The 20,742-nt window shown below is 49.2% G+C and overlaps 1 long non-coding RNA gene across 1 annotated transcript in view; it reads left to right on the forward strand.

Moving 5' to 3' along the window:
- The first annotated feature begins 287 nt into the window (after positions 1-287).
- Positions 288-20,742, forward strand: part of LOC146790112 (uncharacterized) — a 38,283-nt gene continuing 17,828 nt past the window's right edge. The window contains exon 1 of the long non-coding RNA XR_014969896.1: positions 288-618. This is a non-coding gene — a long non-coding RNA (uncharacterized LOC146790112). The remainder of the gene's footprint in view (positions 619-20,742) is intronic.

Genomic DNA, 20,742 nt, shown 5'->3' on the forward strand with positions numbered 1-20,742 from the left:
TTTACTTTTATGTTAGTACTATTTACTGCAATTGTAAATTGCCTGGATTAAAAATTGAAAGCCAGGAGTTTCCATTTAACGGACGTCAGTTTGTACTTTTTCTGCTTACAATACCCTAAAAGTTCACAACAAGTCTGACAAGAAGACTGCTTAACAGATAAAGATTACTATTCCGGGGCTTAAATTTTAAATGTTGGCGTTTTTAGACAATTCATGTACTGGCAGGAGGATTTAGCGCGATGTTTGCTATTTTCATGAAACGTACCAGTCTGCAAGCTAATTGAATATCTCCTCCTGCAAAGCATGCTGTTAATGCCTGTCGGCGAGTTCGCAGGCGTCTTTGGTTCCAGAGCTGTTTTAATAATAGCCTTCGCTCTTTCTCTACCTTTGCAGCTACACAGTAAATGCAAAACATCCTCTTTTGGGTCGCCGCAAAGTCTGCAGTTTGTAGTAGTTTCCCAGCGTGTCCATGGGGGGAGATGTTCTTTTGCTGGTAAAATTCCCATCCTCAACTGCAAGACGGATTCCTTCACAGCCCGTGAAAACCCTGTTCCCAGGTATGCTTGCGGTAGAAACCTGGTATAACTCTGGATGACAAACCACCCATGGGCCCTTCTGGTAAGTGTGGATTTATCTTCTTCCAGGGATAGTGTCTTCACTGTTTCGTTTACGAGCTGCTTGAAACATTTGTGAGACCCATTCGCTACCCAGAGTTCTTGTAGTGCAAGAGAGTTTATTGCTGCCTGGAGATAGACCATTGCTGGGCAGTCTTTATTCCTTTCCAGCTCTTTCCATAGATGTGAGTGCCTGTCTCAGCTCCCTTTATTTTGTGCCAATATTTGGCGTACGCACCCTTGCGTGCTATTTGTTGTTTGTGGAGGCCGAACTCAAGTCTTAGTTGAGCTGGCGAAGTGTACTGTGGGAGGTTGAATAGTATTCGCATTCCTTTGGACACCACCTTATCTAAGGGGGTCTCGTCTCTCCCTCTCATGCATTCACTGCCGTAATTTATCGATGGTAATAATCTTGCTTGTAATACTTCTAGCTAAGGGACTACATTTGGGCCCGTTATTTTGTGCTTGATACTCTTTAATGCGACGGCCAGAGATATCCCTCTATTTCTGATCGCCGTTTTTTGTTGCACAAACGTTCCATTCCTGTTGAAGATTATACCCAAGTATTTATATTCTTTAACGGCCTCCATCTTCTGGTCCTGTAGAGACTACTGAAGTTGTTGTTTTTTGCATTTTTGATTTAATATCATCACCTTTGATTTTTCTAGGTTTATGTTTAGCCCGTTCCTTTCGGAAAAGTTGCTTGTCGTGTTTATAAGGTGTTGAAGGCTGTTGGACTTGGCCCTTTTTCCCTGATTTTTTTCGTTTTTGTAGTGTTAAGGTGCAGGTGCTCCCTTCTCCCAAGATGTAACCAGCGCGCCTGAGGTTCTGGGGTTGGCCCAGTTTCAGGGTTTAGATCCTGGGCTGGGGTGCCAGGTTCAGGGGTTGCCTGACCTGGCGGGTGGGGCCTCTGTTAACAGGGTCCCCCCGAAATTGACTTCCAGGGGTACTTTTCCCGTAAGGAGGGTGCTGAAATCTGGAAGGGGGTGCAGAGGGAGGAAGGTCTCGCCTCGGGCACCGACTCAGCCTAAGGGTTTAGACCCTAGGTTGAGGAATCAGTTGAAGGGTCAAGGCCCTAGACTGAGGAGGAAGTGGTGGTCTGAGGGTGCCTCGCAGGGTAGGGTGAGGAACCCCAGAAGGAGAGTTAGGGGGAGGAGAACCTCGCCCCTGAAGGCTGGTCAGCCTAAGGGTGTGAACCCCAGGAGGAAGGACCAGAGGCAGTTTAGGGCTGCAAGGAGGAGGACCGGAGTGGTCAACGGGCACTACAGGCCTGGGGCTACTGCCCCCCACTCCGCGAGATCACCCGGGCCAGAGATATCTGGACGGCCCAGGGGCCGGTCCTGGCCACAACTAGCTAGGGAGCCCCAGTGGGGTGGTTTCGTTGGTCCAGGAAGGTTTTTTAGGGAACCATCGGGTTCCAGAGCGGAGGAGAACCTGCGGGTGCTCCTGCCGTTGCGGGCCTGCGTCCACCTTTTCTCGCCCCAAGCAGGGAAGACCATCAAGGCATTGATCGGTCTACCCTGGCTTTTGGCTGGAAGGGGGTTATGTTGGACTTGGCCCTTTTTCCCTGATTTTTTTTCGTTTTTGTAGTGTTAAGGTACAGGTGCTCCCTTCTCCCAAGATGGCTGCCACAGACCCCTGCTACTGCAGGGTGGTCGATTTTCATAGTAGCACCCTAGCTGCCAGGAGCTGGCTGGGACCCACAACAATGTTGCGATACCAGCCCGCCTTTTTGTCCCATAGTTAGAGTGGGGAAGCTCCTGGAAGAAGCTGGAACCTTCTAGAAGGGAGGTGGGGTTTTACTTTTGCCGCCTTGGCTAGAGGTCACCTGACCTAGGGCTACTTAAGAGTGGGAGGGAAACTTGTGTGGTGAGTTGGCCATTGGGGTGAAGCAGAGCTGGAAGAATCCACCAGGAGTGTAGGCGGTAGGGCCTAGCCAGGGACTTATGCCTCTGAGAGTGACAGGATTTAGGTACTGCCTCTTAAGTGAGTGAGGTGCCCTGTGAATCCCACTGATCTTGCCCAGTAGTAGGAGGACCCAGAGACTCTCTGCCAGCCTGACTAGGAAGGACCTAGTCGCCCTCTCCATCCCTACCCCTGTAACAGAACCCCTTAAGGGCGCCAGATACATCTGCGCCAAAAGACTTCATCTGTCAACTGAGAACTGAAACCTAACTTTAAGAACTGAGACTGCATGACAAGAGCGAGCTGTAAGCCTTGAATGCCAGAGCTGAGACTGCGTGTCCAAGCTACCTTAGTGAACAAAATACTAAGCCGATTGCCAAGTCACCGGGGATCGACCAGGTACTAGCGCTGTGACCCCCGCGCTCCCTGCCCTGGTCTGGGACCCCCGGCAGCGTGCTCCGCTGAGCACTGATCCCCATCCTTAATTTGAGCCCCCCCCTGCGACGACGAAGCCAGCGCGCTCACCGCCGAGGCCTGGAGGAGTGCCCTGCTGTGTCGCGAGGCTCAGGCGAAGTCCGGGGCCCCGTCGCTGCCGTCGCAGCCGTGTGAGGAGAAGCGCAAGGTCGGGGCCGAGTTCCCCCAACGTCGTGAGGACGGACGCCTGCTGACGCCGAGACGGAGGTAAGCCCGGAGGCCGAGATCCCCCCTGGTGCGCCCCCTGCTGGTTTGGAAACCACACCGCACTTGGCCCGGGTTGTCCCCTCCGTGGGAATCCCCTCCCCTGCCTGCGCGACGGAGAGACCCCGCCGAGGGATCCTGTCCGTGTTCCCCCTTCTGTGTTACTGTACGCGGTGCTCTGTGAACTGCACCGGAGCATAGGGACTCGCTCCTCAAGTCCAGTAATCCTCCCCGCTGGAAGCCGTTCAAAGTACTGACTGACATTACTCTCGTGTGGCGCTTCACGCCACCGACTCTGCTTCCTCAGCCGGAGAGACCGGGACGGCGAGTAACCCCATGTGTTATATGCTCTGCTCGAAAGTAATTACATGCCAAGGAGTGCGAGTAGCGCATTGTGTTATATGCTCTGCTCGAAAGTAATTACATGCCAAGGAATGCGAGTAGCGCACTGTGTTACATGCTCTGCTCGAAGTAGATTATATGCCAGGAATGCGAGTAGCGCACTGTGTTACATGCTCTGCTCGAAAGTAATTACATGCCAAGGAATGCGAGTAACCCCATGTGTTATATGCTCTGCTCGAAAGTAATTATATGCCCAGGGATGCGAGTAGCGCACTGTGTTACATGCTCTGCTCGAAGTAGATTATATGCCAGGAATGCGAGTAGCGCACTGTGTTACATGCTCTGCTCGAAAGTAATTACATGCCAAGGAATGCGAGTAGCGCATTGTGTTATATGCTCTGCTCGAAAGTAATTACATGCCAAGGAATGCGAGTAGCGCACTGTGTTATATGCTCTGCTCGAAAGTAATTATATGCCAAGGAATGCAAGTAGCGCATTGTGTTATATGCTCTGCTCGAAAGTAATTATATGCCCAGGAATGCGAGTAGCGCACTGTGTTATATGCTCTGCTCAAAGGTAATGACATGCGACTGATTACGAGTCACGCGTTGTATTAAATGTTCTACGCAAACGTATCCACATGCAACTGATTGCGCGTAGCGCTATGTTTATATGCCTTGCTTCACAGTACTAGGGGCCATTGATCACGAGGAGCGCTCAGTTCTACAGGCGCCATGTTAGTGAACCCAATGTTTCCCCCTTCAAGTATTACGCTTAGTTAGACGGCCGGTTCAGGGAAAGACTTTACGTAAGCGCGCACAGCGCTAGAACAAGGTTAGGCACTGCATAGATATCACCCAGAGTGTCGAATGTAATGTTACGATGGTATTATGTTTCATGTATTACCTTGTTATTTCCTGAACTGCAACTGACCAGCTATACTTGGATAAACTTGAAGTATTTGCATAATTTAAACGGTGTGGCGTCCCTTATTGTGTGTGACTCTAGTCCATGAGAAGCGTGTGGTGTATGGTTGCTTAACACATAGCCCTCTGGTTGCCCGACCGGCTCGCGCCACGCTACCGCCTATAGGGCCTGGTGACCCCAGGTTCCTCTATTGTTGGCCAGCGGTGGGATCCTTGGGACTTGTGACCATACAGCACCCTTCCGTGAGGCGAAGGGCGCCACAATTAAACGCCTATCCTACATTTTTTTTGTTCCACAGCTCAGAAACCATTGTTGCTGGATCATTAGTTCCACTGTCCAGGTAGAGAGTGCAAGAAGCCTGGTTAGCTTTTGACTGTTGCCTACACCCTAGGAATTTTCTCCTTAGTGTCTAGGTCCCCACCTGCCAGAATGGAATCCCGGTTAGCTGACCTCGAGGGGTACACAGCGAAGCAACTAAGGGAGTTCGCGCAGGAGTTGGGGGTGCCTGGGATGCGGAGGGCCAAAGGGCCGGAACTCCGTACCGCCATTAGGGCATGGGTAGAGGCCCACCCAGACGGGAGAGGGGATGAGGGACAGGAAGCGCCAGAGGCACCTCAGGAGGAGAGCGCCCAGGAAGTCCTAGACATCTTGAATGTAGACATGTCTGAGAATGTGCCCCCAGGAAGACGTTCTGGGGCCAGTAGTAGGACAGGGTCCAGGAGGAGCGCGTCTCCAAAGGAGTATGAGGACAGAAGGGAAGAGAGGCAATTAAAATGGGAGCTGGCCAAATTAGAGCAGGAGAAAGAAAGGGAAAGGGCCAGATTGGAACAAGAAAGAGAGAAGAAATGGGCAATGGAGGAGAGGAGGATGGCGCACGAGCTTCTGATGAAGGAGTTGGAGCTGCGTGCCCTCCAGATGAATGTGTCCAGTGAGGACACTGGTGGCAGCATACCGGAAGCTCCACAGGAGCTAGAAGTTTATTTACCCCAGGATGACATCACCAGGGTGTCTGAGGAGGCATTGGGGTGTGAACCTGAAGGGGGTGGTGCAGGGATCTCCCAACCCAGCGAGGTGGGAGAAGTGGCAGATAGCCCAGCTAGGTCCCAGGGAGAGAGGGTTGTAGGGCCTCACGACCTATCTATAGGAAGGCGTGAGACGGGGAGGTGTCCCGAGGTGCCCCAACCGCAGTCTCAGGGCCTGGAGAGTTCCGCAAGGGAGCCACAGGTTGGGAGCCTAGGCTGTCCCGATGTGCCATCCAGTGCAGGGGAGCCCCTAGTGTCAGGAGGACCCAGGGCGACTGTAACCAGCGCGCCTGAGGTTCTGGGGTTGGCCCAGTTTCAGGGTTTAGATCCTGGGCTGGGGTGCCAGGTTCAGGGGTTGCCTGACCTGGCGGGTGGGGCCTCTGTTAACAGGGTCCCCCCGAAATTGACTTCCAGGGGTACTTTTCCCGTTAGGAGGGTGCTGAAATCTGGAAGGGGGTGCAGAGGGAGGAAGGTCTCGCCTCGGGCACCGACTCAGCCTAAGGGTTTAGACCCTAGGTTGAGGAATCAGTTGAAGGGTCAAGGCCCTAGACTGAGGAGGAAGTGGTGGTCTGAGGGTGCCTCGCAGGGTAGGGTGAGGAACCCCAGAAGGAGAGTTAGGGGGAGGAGAACCTCGCCCCTGAAGGCTGGTCAGCCTAAGGGTGTGAACCCCAGGAGGAAGGACCAGAGGCAGTTTAGGACTGCAAGGAGGAGGACCGGAGTGGTCAACGGGCACTACAGGCCTGGGGCTACTGCCCCCCACTCCGCGAGATCACCCGGGCCAGAGATATCTGGACGGCCCAGGGGCCGGTCCTGGCCACAACTAGCTAGGGAGCCCCAGTGGGGTGGTTTCGTTGGTCCAGGAAGGTTTTTTAGGGAACCATCGGGTTCCAGAGCGGAGGAGAACCTGCGGGTGCTCCTGCCGTTGCGGGCCTGCGTCCACCTTTTCTCGCCCCAAGCAGGGAAGACCATCAAGGCATTGATCGGTCTACCCTGGCTTTTGGCTGGAAGGGGGTTATGTTGGACTTGGCCCTTTTTCCCTGATTTTTTTCGTTTTTGTAGTGTTAAGGTACAGGTGCTCCCTTCTCCCAAGATGGCTGCCACAGACCCCTGCTACTGCAGGGTGGTCGATTTTCATAGTAGCACCCTAGCTGCCAGGAGCTGGCTGGGACCCACAACAATGTTGCGATACCAGCCCGCCTTTTTGTCCCATAGTTAGAGTGGGGAAGCTCCTGGAAGAAGCTGGAACCTTCTAGAAGGGAGGTGGGGTTTTACTTTTGCCGCCTTGGCTAGAGGTCACCTGACCTAGGGCTACTTAAGAGTGGGAGGGAAACTTGTGTGGTGAGTTGGCCATTGGGGTGAAGCAGAGCTGGAAGAATCCACCAGGAGTGTAGGCGGTAGGGCCTAGCCAGGGACTTATGCCTCTGAGAGTGACAGGATTTAGGTACTGCCTCTTAAGTGAGTGAGGTGCCCTGTGAATCCCACTGATCTTGCCCAGTAGTAGGAGGACCCAGAGACTCTCTGCCAGCCTGACTAGGAAGGACCTAGTCGCCCTCTCCATCCCTACCCCTGTAACAGAACCCCTTAAGGGCGCCAGATACATCTGCGCCAAAAGACTTCATCTGTCAACTGAGAACTGAAACCTAACTTTAAGAACTGAGACTGCATGACAAGAGCGAGCTGTAAGCCTTGAATGCCAGAGCTGAGACTGCGTGTCCAAGCTACCTTAGTGAACAAAATACTAAGCCGATTGCCAAGTCACCGGGGATCGACCAGGTACTAGCGCTGTGACCCCCGCGCTCCCTGCCCTGGTCTGGGACCCCCGGCAGCGTGCTCCGCTGAGCACTGATCCCCATCCTTAATTTGAGCCCCCCCCTGCGACGACGAAGCCAGCGCGCTCACCGCCGCGGCCTGGAGGCCTGGAGGAGTGCCCTGCTGTGTCGCGAGGCCCAGGCGAAGTCCGGGGCCCCGTCGCTGCCGTCGCAGCCGTGTGAGGAGAAGCGCAAGGTCGGGGCCGAGTTCCCCCAACGTCGTGAGGACGGACGCCTGCTGACGCCGAGACGGAGGTAAGCCCGGAGGCCGAGATCCCCCCTGGTGCGCCCCCTGCTGGTTTGGAAACCACACCGCACTTGGCCCGGGTTGTCCCCTCCGTGGGAATCCCCTCCCTGCGCGACGGAGAGACCCCGCCGTGGGATCCTGTCCGTGTCCCCCCTTCTGTGTTACTGAGCGCGGTGCTCTGTGAACTGCACCGGAGCATAGGGACTCGCTCCTCAAGTCCAGTAATCCTCCCCGCTGGAAGCCGTTCAAAGTACTGACTGACATTACTCTCGTGTGGCGCTTCACGCCACCGACTCTGCTTCCTCAGCCGGAGAGACCGGGACGGCGAGTAACCCCATGTGTTATATGCTCTGCTCGAAAGTAATTACATGCCAAGGAATGCGAGTAGCGTACTGTGTTATATGCTCTGCTCGAAAGTAATTACATGCCAAGGAATGCGAGTAGCGCACTGTGTTACATGCTCTGCTCGAAGTAGATTATATGCCAGGAATGCGAGTAGCGCACTGTGTTACATGCTCTGCTCGAAAGTAATTACATGCCAAGGAATGCGAGTAACCCCATGTGTTATATGCTCTGCTCGAAAGTAATTATATGCCCAGGGATGCGAGTAGCGCACTGTGTTACATGCTCTGCTCGAAGTAGATTATATGCCAGGAATGCGAGTAGCGCACTGTGTTACATGCTCTGCTCGAAAGTAATTACATGCCAAGGAATGCGAGTAGCGCATTGTGTTATATGCTCTGCTCGAAAGTAATTACATGCCAAGGAATGCGAGTAGCGCACTGTGTTATATGCTCTGCTCGAAAGTAATTATATGCCAAGGAATGCAAGTAGCGCATTGTGTTATATGCTCTGCTCGAAAGTAATTATATGCCCAGGAATGCGAGTAGCGCACTGTGTTATATGCTCTGCTCAAAGTTAATGACATGCGACTGATTACGAGTCACGCGTTGTATTAAATGTTCTACGCAAACGTATCCACATGCAACTGATTGCGCGTAGCGCTATGTTTATATGCCTTGCTTCACAGTACTAGGGGCCATTGATCACGAGGAGCGCTCAGTTCTACAGGCGCCATGTTAGTGAACCCAATGTTTCCCCCTTCAAGTATTACGCTTAGTTAGACGGCCGGTTCAGGGAAAGACTTTACGTAAGCGCGCACAGCGCTAGAACAAGGTTAGGCACTGCATAGATATCACCCAGAGTGTCGAATGTAATGTTACGATGGTATTATGTTTCATGTATTACCTTGTTATTTCCTGAACTGCAACTGACCAGCTATACTTGGATAAACTTGAAGTATTTGCATAATTTAAACGGTGTGGCGTCCCTTATTGTGTGTGACTCTAGTCCATGAGAAGCGTGTGGTGTATGGTTGCTTAACACATAGCCCTCTGGTTGCCCGACCGGCTCTCGCCACGCTACCGCCTATAGGGCCTGGTGACCCCAGGTTCCTACAAAGGCCAACTGTGGTTCGGCTGATTAGTATTAAGTGGTCCGCGTACAGAAGATTAGACAGTGTAAGGCCCCCTAGATTTGGCGCATGGTGGTTGCAATTATCAAGCTCTGCTGAGAGGTCTGACATGAAGAGATTGAAGAGGGTCGGGGCAAGGACGCAACCCTGCTTCAGCCCCTTTGTAGTTAGTATTTCCCTTGATAGACAATTGCCTGTTCCCAGCTTTATTTGAATCCATGTCTCTGAGTGGAGTTAAATTTATAGATTCAAAAGTTTTGGGTCTATATCCCATCCCGATAGTTTAGCCCAGAGTTTCCCTCTGTCTATACTGTCAAATGCGGACGAATAATCAATAAAACAGACAAATAGTGTTTTTTTTTGTTTTATGATGGCATCTATTAGAAGAGAGAGAGCAAGAATGTTTTTTGTTGTCCCTGAGCATTTTTGAAAGCCTGTCTGGTTAATGAGGATTAGACTTTTCATTGATGCCCATTCGGTGAGTTCTTCCAGAAAAAGGCCCACAAAGTATTTGGCGTCTATATCTATGAGAGCGATGAGCCTGTAGTTCTTTGCTTGGCTCCTGTTGCCTTTTTTATAAATCGGGGCGATGATTGTTCCCTTCCAAGAGTTGGGGATTCGTTCTGCCGCCCAGATATTCTTGAAGAGGGGGTGCGGTTGCTCTGCCCAATAGTTTGGTCCTGCTTATAAAGAATTGGGGGAATTCCGTTTGGCCCAGGGGCCCCTCTTTCCTGCCTTTCGCGATTCTTGTCTTAATCGGTTTTATTGTGCCTGGAAAGTTGTTCTCCTCGACTGGAAGCTTTGGGTCCTCCGGGCGTAGCTGCCGGACCACAGTGTCTTGTTTTGTTCCGTCAGCTTCTTTATTGAAGTGGTACACTAAGTGTTTTACTCAGGCCTCCTCAGTTATGTAGGAATTGATTCCAGGGGCCTTAGGATTCTCTATGTTATTTACTGTGAGCCAGAATCTTGTGTTATTAGTTTTTGTATCATAAAGCAAATTAGCTCATGTTTTTTCTGTGTTTTCCTGTTTTATTCGCCACAAGATCTTGTTCTTGCTGCTTTTTAGCTTCCTCAGCTCCATCTGTAAGCTGCTGTCGGGACCCTTTTTGCGGAGTCTGCGGAGTGTTCTGTTAATGTCGCTTTTTATTTGCCTTAATTTGCTGGTTTGGGTTTTCAGTGGGTGGATTTTTTGATTGTTTATGGGCCTGGTAAGTAATGCCTTTTGGTTGTTGATTCCATTAATTGCTTTTGATGATTTTGATTTGGAGTTAGCTGGTCCGAAGTTTTTCAAAAAGATCTCCCAGGCATTTATACTATTATCATTCTGTGATTTAAATTCTTCCCAGCAGATTTTGGCCTCTTTCACGAGATTTTCCGGGTCACTCATTTTACATTTGATTCTTTTGCAATTTGAAGTGACCATTAAGTTTTGCGATTCAATTGGGAAAGTTAGTGCTGTTCCCTGTGCCATCAGGGTCAGCTCTTGTGGTAGATGGTCACTACAATCTGACGTACCAATCTTAAAATCGCTTACTAATTTAAAAAGTGGGTAAGATAAGAAAGTGTAGTCTATCGCAGTACTGGACGTAGAGTTATGGTAGGTTGCCGCTTGGAGGCGGTCGCCAGGCGATCGCCCATTTAGTGAAATCAGGCCCAAACTTGTTAAGTCCATTAGTAGATCTTTGGATAGCTTAGTTTGTTTTCCCCACATACTCTCTTCCTGAGGTGGGACCCCCCTTTCAAGCAATTGGTCGTCTGCAGGCTGATCATTTCGGGGGCTCCTTGAGAGGAACATATTAAAATCGCCTGATACGATGTAATTCGGTGTTTCAACTTCCGTGATTAATTTGGTCAGTTCTGACACCGGGGATTTTGCGCCGTTTTTTTTCCATTTTGGGTGCAAGTAAGTATTTACCAGGATTAGCTGTTGTTTGATTTTTCCTGGGCCTACGATCTCCAACTGTGTTGCGTTAATTTCATTGTTTGATGTATTCTTTTTCAGCAGTTCTTTAGCTGTATTTATTGTTTTTATTGAGGCATACGTGATGAGGCCTCCTTTGTGGTGACCAAACTTTGAGTTTCTGCTGGCTGGAAGGTGGTATGATTTATAGCCTTGAAGGTGAAACAGCTCTTCCACCAGGTTTCTTGAAGTAGAATTGTCATACTGCTGAAAGTACTTCAATAGATCTTTATTCGTGGTTTTCGATCCTATGCCATTTATATTCCAGGAACAAAGTTTTATCAATGGCTTTAGCAATGGCGAGTTCCTGTCTTGTTCTTCGGTCTGTTATGGACCTACAGATCTGGTGTTAATGGTTTTTGCTACCCAGGGCCAGTCTTTCCCTGCATCCTTCTCACCTTTACCCCTGAGCATCGGGATGTCTCTAACCTTTGGTTCGGCTGTGACTCCACGGGCTCCTCTTAACACAGATTTTTGGGCGCGCCTGCACAATCTCTTTTTTGTGTATTGTCATTATGGTCTTGGAAGTGGCGAAGTAATTGTTCGGGGTAGCCGACTTTGTAATAAGGTTTTATGCAGATCCCCCATACTTGTAGTTGAAATTCCTCTTTTACATTTTTTTCCACTAGCTCTCCTGAGGACCAGGTGGTTTTTGTTCTTTCCTGTTCCGACAGGTGCTTGTAACTTTTGAATTCTCCGGATTCCAGATCGTGGGTTGCTAATCCTGCCAGGTTACTGATAGAGTTTAATACTCAAAGAATGTTACTTCTGTTTAAGATATCCTCTCTGCCCTTTGATCTATACTCAGGGATAAATAGAATTGATTTGAGGTCATTGTGGTTGGGGTATCCTGAGATATTTCGGTCTTTAGTTCTGTTTCTGTTCTCTGAGATCTCCTGGGTGCTTGAGGGTCTTTCCCCCCCTGGTTCCGTATCTCCATTTTGGGATTAGCATCAAATTCTTTTATCCGTATTTTTGGTACTATAGCAAAGGGTGTCTATTTTCCCTATTTTTTGTATTTCATACTTTCAGCAGGTTGGGTTGCTGTTCTTTTCAGTCCCAAAGTATTTGTTTTGATCTTTATTTTGGTTCCTAGAAAATCTTGCTGGTCCGTTTCCTCCTCTTTTCTTTGTTCTCATTTCTTGTAGTTAATGCTGGAGAACATTTGGTCTGCGGGGTCATGCTTTCTGATCCCTTTGGCCGGAGTTTGTTGGTGAGTTTCAGCTTCTCATGCAAATTTGGTTCATCTTTGGTTTCTCCTTGTACCGTCTGAATCTCTGTTGAGGATTTGCTTGCCGGTTGGAAGAAGGACTTAATAGTGGGTATTTTATTTCTCCCTTTTCTCCTCAATTTCCGTCGTTGTGTCGATGTTTGCTTTGTGCTGAACTGTTGGTCTCCACCTTCTAAGTTGCTTAGTTGCTCAATGGAGCTACTCTGGAGCTGCTCTTCTTGTAGGTGTAAGTCTGGGGTTCCTGTTTGATCTAGTCCCAAGGGTTTACTCCCTTGTTGCGTTAGTCCATCGGCGACTCCTTCTCCTGTGTTCAGTTCATTCCTTTCTTTGGGTGGTACCTCTATGCAGTTTACTTCTTTATTTGGGTCAAATAGGTTCGGTGCCTCTCCTATTCAGTTGTTTTTTGGTATGTTTCCTTCACTTGTACTTTCTACATATACGCCTGCATTTGCGACTCCCTTACTTTTAGCATTATTTGCGAACTTTATATTTGTTATGAGATCGCCCCTTACAGCCGGTAACGTGGCTAGTTTGTCAATGATTGAATAGCAGGTGCAGCTTGGAGGGTTTATTACCGTTTCGGATTGGGCTCTCTTAATCAAGTTGTTCAGTTCTGAAAGCTTGTTATCGATGTTTGTAATGTGCATGGCTAAACTGGTTAAAATAGTTAATTGGATATCCATCTTATCAGAATGGTATTCTATAGCTTTTGTTGAGAGATTCATGGTATTTAGTAGAGACGCCCATAGGTTTCGCTCTTCTGTTGTTAGATCCTTCGTCACTTCCTTCGTTACATTTTCTGTGTGCTGCTGTGGTGTGTCACTCTTTCCCTGGGAGTATGTGGAAACCATTACTTCCCACTCTTCCATTGTAAGGAAGGATATGTTACTTCCGGCAGTACTGGGAGTCTCTTCTAGTGAGACACTGATGTTCTCTGTTCCTTTGTCTGAGGTTGTAGTCATCGTCGGTCTCAGAGCCGGTCTAGTTTGGGTTAAGAAGGATTTGTCTATACTTTTTTGTAGAGTCCTTTCTTCTCCGCTTTTTATAGGTGGTTCAGCAATATCGGGGTTGCTATCCTGCCTTTCTATGGTGTAAACAGGGGTGGGAACGGAGTCTGATACTTTTGAGGTTAATACCACTATGTCTCGTGTTGTGTTTGACCCATGTTGACAGGGTTGAAAGGGTTGAATTATGATGTTTGGTTCCAGTGGAACTCTTGGGGGTTCCTGGAGATGTGTAATGTGCGTATTTCCAAGGTTTTGCGTGGTTTTGTTGTTTTCTTTCTCATCATCTTTCTCAGCTTTCTCGTTCCCCTTTACTTGAGGCTCTTCTTTGATATCTTTGTTGCATTTAGATTGCTTCCTGTATCCCTCATGTTCTTGTTCTTCGCCGCATATTCTTTCTAAGCTTTCCTCCGTTTTTGACTCCATATTTGGCTCCAAGAGTTGCTTTCTTACTCTGTCATTTTTCTGTAAAGACTCAGTTGTTGACCCTGTTGTATCTGCTCTCTCTGTTCTTTTAAAATAAAAAAATTCTGGACACAAAGGGGAGGGGAGACCCTTTTGTGTGTTGTTGGTGAAATTCAGCACTACCCCTGCATCTTTTTCGAAGGAAAATTTGGTGTATATCTTTGGTTGGTGGGAAGTTTTTGGTGCTTTCATAAATGGGCGGGCGTAGGAGTGGGTGGGACCATTGAATGCTCGAGCTAGATGCACGGCTCTGCTCGAAGTCCTCTGTGAACTGTAGTGGCGTGGGTTAGGGGCCTCAGCAGGATACAGGGCCTGACACCTGGGGACAAAGACCGACACAGCACACACAGTATACTGGTATGGGCGGGAAAAACCTCGTGCGACTTCCGCCCCTTTATTATATACTCTCTGGCCACGCCTGGCCAGAGAGTGATACATAGTGTGTAAGCCCATCTGGGCTAAGGGTCCTGGATGCTTAATACCCCAGCGGCAACTAGACCGTTACATCCCATCAAGTCAGTGTTCAAAAGTAATTAACCAAATCAACACATAAAGTCTGTGAGGCATTGGCTTGGTCTTGGGTTGAGTCTCAGGTTCTATCTCGAGTGACGATCTGGGCGAGCCACTGGGGTGCTTCGGTTGGGTGATGGGCTAGGGGCCACCGGTGATTCAGCATCAGTGCCGGCAGGCGACGGGGTGTTTACTATAACGTGCTCTGGGCGAGGTTGAAGACTATCCTCGGGAGTATCTCCTCGTTCTCCTTGGTTGGAGCGGAGTTGTGGTGAGTCAGCATTCTGCACATGTTTGAACCATGATATGTTGCGGGTGATGACCTCATGGCCCTTCTGCGCTGTGATGACTGTACTGTTGGTCTTCACTACCGTCCATGTTCTGGGTTCATACACAGTGCGGAATTTCCCTCCGCCGCAGCGGTTCCTCACCAGCACCGTGTGGCCGGGCAGAATTACTCTTGTCTTGGCTCTCCTCTTCCTGTTCGCTCGTTCATTGGTCATTGTCCGTCGTGCTTGAGCATTGGCGGGGTCATACGGTTCTGGAGCCCAACCATCAGCAGCAGGTAGAGTGTCTCTCCGGGGCCCGGCCAACATCAGAAACCACGGGGACCTTTGGGTCATGCAGTGCGGTGTGCTGCGATATTCATGTAAGAACTCGTGCATTGCTACTTCTGGGTTGCCCTGCTCGGACACCACAATTCGCAGGACCTTGTTGAGTGTCCGCATGAAACGCTCGGCTTCGCCATAGGCCTGTGGCCACTGAGGTGTGATACGGCGGTGGTGTATCCCTAGGTGCTCAGCATGCCCCTGAACTCAGTCCCCTGAAAGGGAGGCCCATTGTCGGTTTTGATCTCGTGGGGTAAACCAAATAGTGCAAATGTCTTCTTCAACACAGGTTGTATATTGGCAAAAGACGTGGATGCAATCACCTCCACGATGGGGTATTTGGAGAACACATCGATCACCACCGCCGTTGTCCAGCCATCTGGAAAGCTTCCAAAGTCCAGACTGAGGCGTGACCACGGAGACGTGGCCAGGTCTTTGGTTATGACAGGCGCTGGGCATGAGACTTCATGCACCATGGCTTCAAGCCACTTTCACCTCACCCAACACCGAGCCTTCAGAACAGAGGCTGTCAGCTGCACACCAACTCACGTCTACCATTCTCCTCCAAGCCCACTCATCCCCACCTCCGTCATCAGCTCAAGGCCAGTCGTGGAGCTGCTGTGAGTGCTGCATGTGCAGTGACTCCCAGTCCAGGGCGGAACTGGGAATCCAAAGCAGCCCTGGAAACTTGTCAGACCAGCCCCGGGGCATAGTGAGTGCAGCCAGTGAGCCTTACCACTACAAGGAGGGTTTAAGGGGGTTCTCCCCTAGAAAATTTGGGCAAGAATGGTGCAGTCTAAAACCCATTTTAATTATATATTCAATTATATTCGGTTTTAAAGCATAGTAAACGATGACCTTTGAGTGCACTAGGATTCAACAATCTTTGTTTGGGCTCTTCAATGATTCCCTCACAATCGCCCTCCAACAGTGCCCCTGATCTCTCCGTAATCCCTCCTTCACATGTATTTCATTTGTGTTATAGCGCCTCTCATATACCAGGGTAGGGTGTCGGAGCACTTTAGATCACACACAAATACAGAGACAATGAATGATACGTGTGTGAATCAGTGTACAGAAAATGTTACAAATGGAAATACAAGGTGTAGGATTCACGTAATCTATAATGGTAGGCATAGTTTAAGAGTTCTTGGTGTGGGGAAGCACCAACACAGGATTCAGAACCAGTAGCCGCCGGCATGGCTCGCTGGGAATGGGTGGTACGAGGGTTATAATGAGAATTTTTTTTTTAAAACTTACCTTTACGCTGGGTCCTGCGTCTTCACTGCACCTGCTTCCAACAGGAACAGGAAGCAGGCAGCCAGGCTCCCTCCCCATAGCAAATCACAACACTGCCTGCAGCATTGTGATTGGTCTGGAGCACCATGACATGGCACCCTGTCAGGGGCTAAAGGGATGTGCATGTTCTCCATGCAGGATGAGAAGGGCAAAGTTCGCATGACTGGCAAACAGGCTGTGCGCACTCAGGAGTGGGCAAACCACTCCTCCCCTGCTGGAAGAGCGGAGCAGCCCCACCCGCAAAGCAAACATAAAATTGTAATAACTAAAAGTTATTTCCATTTTATGTTTTACAAAAGCACAGAGAAAATGGCCAAGCCAACAATACCCCGCACCAGTCGTTATGGTGTGTCGTGGCTACGATGTTGTGATTAGAACGAAGTGCAATGGACCCAGGACGTGACCTTCATACGTCCCCAAAAAGGGTGGTATGCAACCTCCCCACACAAATTTAAGCAAGAATGGCCCTGCACTCAAATGAAGAAATAGGTAATTAGTAAAAGGCCATTAGTGTCCATAGTCCATCACAAAGAAGTGAAGTTATATCTTCCCAAATGAAAAACGTTAGTGTTTTTGCTGTAGAAAATGGTTCCTTTTATTCCATAGAAATTCTTTAAAATCACAGCACGCAATTGATAAGACAGCCGACGCATTTCATCCCTCTTGGGACTTCTTCAGGGCTAAAATATACACAAAACAAAAACTATTTACATGCTATTTACAAATAAAATCATCTGTTACAATGCTAAATAAACCAGACAAAATGTAAATTCCTTTACAAAAATTGGTTTGCAGCTCTATTTCAGATAGAGACTAACATGCATTTTATCATGTAAGCTTATGGGAAGATAATCTGTCAGCAATTATATACAATGGTTTGTTCTCATTCTTGCTACAGAAAGTAAATCACATACATATATTTGACATCCTAGGAGGGAGGAAATCGCAGAACTAGATCTTACACGTATACATTAACAAGCCCAACTATAACATGCAAAACATAACACAGTAATTTTATGGTAAATAATTGATGTTCAAAGCCAAAAATTCATGAAGGTGAGAAATTGGCCCGTAGCAGAAGAGTGGTTTAAACAATACTATATAATTGATCTAACGTACCTTGGAGAGTAAAAGACATATACCATATGTTCTTTGTGGTTGGTCCTTATGTGAGCGAGCGAAATAGTAGAGAAACAAGTGAATCTGTTAGGGAACGAGACAAAGATATCCCTTCAATAACACTTCTGGTCACATCATTCCGTTATTCCTTTGTATAAGAAAGCAGAAAAAAAACTACATAATCTAAGACACAGTTCAAAGAGATTTTTGCACATATTAAATTCGCAAAATCCTATAAAGGCATGTTATTATATTCATTCTAAGCTGTATTACTTGAATGTACACAATGAGATGTGTATGGTATGCCCTGGTAATAAATCAGGGTCTACCAATGTCCTTAACATGGAGATATTGTTAAAAAAAACACGAATATGCGCCATTTTAAAACATGCATTTACTAATACTGGTTGTCCGAAACATAATATTTATGTGCCAAGAGCACAAGTTGATGCGTGTAATGTTTTGAAAGATGCAAGATTTTGGCTTCTCGAACTGCGAGAAAGCAGTGGGGTGACGCACCTCCGCCATAGCGGGGGAGCCGCCCTTGTTGAGAACGCAACACAGGGGTTAAGGTTGGCTTAACTAATAAGGATTTATTTCTACACAAACAAACCATTTTTAGCAACATTGGGATAATGAAATATTAAAAAAGAAATGTAACTTTCTAACCTGTACTCTTTAGTTTACATGGAGCTCTTTGATGACACGTTGTAGCTCACTGTGCTAGATTATAATTGTACCTTATGAACTCCACAGTAACAAAAGCAGGGGTGTAACACAAGCCCCGCAGCCCCCGCGGTGTGGGGGGCCCCCAACCTACAGGGTTGGGGGCCCCCTCAGCACCGCACTTCAGCTGGAGAGCTCCAGATTGAGTCCGGAGGCGGCCCCTCCACGTACACTGCAGGGGGGCCCCCTCAAGTTTCATTATGCCACTGAACAAAAGGGTCTCTGTGACAAAAGCAGTAACCCACTGAGCTCTGCACATGCACATTTAATGCGTTTCTGTGATCTGCATGGTGCACATCCTTTGCAGCAGGCATATTAACCCTCTACGCTACCTTAGATGATTCAAAACTGCCACTAGAAGAAACTCCGATCTCTCTCCAGCAGCTACATTAATAACCAGAGTTATTTTGATAGTTTTCATTGCTACCTGAAAACTACTGGTTATAAAAGCAGCTCTGCAGTGGGTGCTTTCAGAACTGCTGCCCTGCTACAAAATCGTCCCCCAGTAACAAAAACGCCCCCCCCCCCGCCCTTCCAACCTCCCAGGAAAATGCCCGGTACAGTCAGTCCGGCCTTGTCCCCACCCCTTTTTCTCAATGTCAGTGAGATTCTGGGGTGGGGGGGGGGGTTGGTTGGGGGGTGATTGGGTGGAAATTCCCCGACTAAAAACCAGTATGCCAAAGAGTGAAGGAATGAGATGATTTAATACTGATTTGTATTAGGTGGGCCTCTGTCTAAGCTCCTGATTAAAAAAATTAACAAGTTAAAAACCTTGTAGTCAAATAAGGACAAAGGGAAAAACCATGGGGCATATCAGCAACAACCGGCGATAATTATCGCTAAGCGCATTTAGGATAATTATCGCCGGCTAGCGTGGATTTTTATCGCTGAGATAACGTGCTATTAGCAACGCTTATCTCAAAAGCGATACAAATCCTCATGCTAACTGCCTAACGTGAGATTATCGCTGGAAACCCAGCGATAATCTCACGCAATGTGGCGTTAGCGTGTTGATACGGGATCACAAACTTAGCCATGATATCCTCCTTCCATAGGATATCAAGGCTAAGTCAGTCCTGAAGCAGGCGTAAGGAAAGTAGCAATAACATGGGTTATCGCTACTTTTCCTGCCGCTATGCTTCATTTTTTTTTTTTTTTTTTTTTTAAATATATTTTTATTGCAGGAATCAGTAAATCGTTACATAATCAACTAGCATAATATAACAAGCAAGATCAATGAGACACACCCCTCCGTCCCCCCGCCGTAAGTTTCTTACACAGCCATTCAGCCCACAACCCTAGGGTCGGGCGGCGAAATTCAATGGGGGCTCAGAAGGATGTCGAGGCTGGTCCGGATGATCCACTGTCCTTCATCTGCTTTTCCAAACAAGCCTATAAACCCACCCTCAAAACGCTACGAACCAAAGAGAACCCACCCAACCCCGCCATCAGCGCACGGCAACAACCTCAACAGGATCTGCTAGAGGACCCATGGGGAAAGCAACAGAGCTGAAAAGTGCAATCGTCTATCGGGACTTGGGGCGAGCTGCTTCCTCACTTTCAGAGTCGCTGGGGGCGCAATAATCCCTGAGGGCCTGCACTAACGTCTCCCACTCCAGCGCTGCCTCCTGTGCCTTCTCATTACGCTGCCTCCAAGCTAGCTGGTATCTTAGCGTGCTCTCCCCCGTTGCCCACTTCAAAAGTTCGCTGCGCCACCGGCTGCCTGTCGGACCAGCTCGTGCCTTCCAGTTCCTGGTCACCTCTCGTTTAGCAAGGAGCAGCCCTAAATCAATGAACTTGCTAGATATTTTGTTCTTGGGGGTATGAGGGAACCAGTGCAGGAGTCCCACCGCCGCGTCAAACGATAAGGATCTCCCCGTCGTCTCCTCCAGGGTCTTCCCCACTTCTACCCAATAGGATGACAATCCCGGGCAGGCCCACAGCATGTGGAGAAGGTCCGCCTCCTGGGCCGGGCACCTGGGGCATTCCGCCGAATTCGTAGCAAAATATCGCCTGATTTTCACCGGGGTCAGATATGCTCTATGGAGCACGTAGTAGTGTACCAATTGAAAGCGGGCGTGGCGTGTGCCCTTCCAGGCTCGCCGCACCAGCTGGGACCAGGTCGTCTCCGGGATCTCCTTGCCAATGTCCTCCTCCCAACGGTTTCTCAGAGTAGTGAGGGGAGCCAGCCCCTCCTTGATCAGTCTGCCGTAAAGGCAAGTGACCGCCTTCACCGTGCCCGCAGACATCATCACGTATTGGCATACCGGGGATAAAGGAGGTTCCTCCTGCCCGCATTTCCAGTGCGCCTGGATCGCTCGGACAAGGGCCGAGTGCAGCAGAAAGTCGCCGCGGGGAATCCCGAAGCGATCAATGAGCTCTTGAAAGGGCAAGAGCGCCCCGTCCTCGTATAGATCACCTATTAGCTGTAGGCCGGCGTCCTCCCAGTTCGCCAACTGTGACCAATCGCCACCATGGGGCAAAGCCGTTAGCATCCCCAGAGGTATTTCGGGCGCATACGGTGTTCTCAGGTGGCCCCGGGCGTGAGTTCGGTTCCAGCACAGGCGAACGGTCCGCTCCTCCATCGACAAGTCCTGCAAGGCCAACCGTTGTCGCATCGCTATGAAGGAGAGAACATGCCTGGCCATACCCGTTCCCCTCCTGTCTTCTGGGCCCCGGAATTCCCGGGCGATCTCCTGGGTAAAGGTCTGGAGCTGCGCCGCTAAATAGTACTTTTCGAAGTCCGGCACCGCAAGCCCACCCTCAGCCTTCGGCCGCGTCAGGGTCTTGAGGGCCACCCGCC

The sequence above is a fragment of the Triturus cristatus genome, chromosome 10 (genome assembly GCF_964204655.1).
Source record: "Triturus cristatus chromosome 10, aTriCri1.1, whole genome shotgun sequence".
Classification (NCBI taxonomy): domain Eukaryota; kingdom Metazoa; phylum Chordata; class Amphibia; order Caudata; family Salamandridae; genus Triturus; species Triturus cristatus.